Source organism: Rhagoletis pomonella, unplaced genomic scaffold (genome assembly GCF_013731165.1).
Source record: "Rhagoletis pomonella isolate Grant_MI unplaced genomic scaffold, Rhpom_1.0 Rhpom_scaffold_00002, whole genome shotgun sequence".
Classification (NCBI taxonomy): Eukaryota; Metazoa; Arthropoda; class Insecta; order Diptera; family Tephritidae; genus Rhagoletis; species Rhagoletis pomonella.
The window spans coordinates 61,753,044-61,754,174 of NW_023458556.1; positions in this window are offsets into that span (position 1 = coordinate 61,753,044).

Consider the following 1,131-nt stretch of genomic DNA (forward strand, 5'->3'; position numbering starts at 1 on the left):
GTACACCCCGGAGTTTAAAGCATTTTTTCAAGTCAATTTCGAAAAAATTGTTTGTTTTGCCGATCGCGAGGGTCGCCTTTTTAAATTTTTCGTCATATCCTCGAAAATGCAAAAATGCTCGGCTCGGCTCGGCAAAAAAAAAAAAAACGAAATTTCCTTACGGCACTTTTTTTTTGGTTATAATGTGGTACGGTCTAATGTACATTTAGCAATTGTAGACTGCAAGAAAATGTCTCCATTGTTCTACAGGTTTCTAAATCTGTTTTTATAATTATGATAACAGCTTAAAAATAATAGATAACACTATACATAGTACTTCTGTTTGTTGATGTTTGTATGATAAAGTAACATCATGGCGTTTATTACTATAAATTTTTCATATTTTTCTTGAATCAAAATACGCAATTCACAAATTTTTTTTCTGGAGAGAATTTTAACTGAGTTTAGAAAAAACCGAAATCGAAATGAGAAAGTACTACCTTAGCTGACTACATATATAGGTATCTATGAACATTGGATTAACAGGTCTATTCTGCACTTTACCGAAGATTTTGTAACCTGAAAATTTTGTTACCAAAAAATGTTACCAGTTCTTGTCACCGCGATTCTAAGCTAATGCAGTTAAAATATTCAGCAATTCAGCTATGAAGAATTGTGCAAATTCTGGCATTGCATTTTTCACGGGGCAATACTTTGTTACAAGCTTATGAGATGGTAACAAATTTTACCGGTTACAAGAGTACACAGCATGCGAAAAGGGTTTAAAAATTGGCAGGTACTTTATTTACCGGTTACAAACTTTTTATTACCAGCGCAGAATATACCTGTAAAAAGGATAATTTAGGAATTTGAAGAACCTGAGTATACATAGTACTTAAATGGCGCATAATCAATGCATTCTTATAGTTACGAGCATTTCAATTGATCCTACGAAATTATATTGACCTCAGAAGAGAAGAAATAATTTTCTTACGTGTTATTCCTCTAGGAAAAAAGATCTTTGAATTATTGTAGAGTGGGAAGTTTCATGGAGGATCATTACTAAACCCAATACGAAAATTTGAGTCGGTTTCCGGTCACATTGCAGGATTTTTGGCTTGGTTTACTGTATATACATATGTATGTGTATTA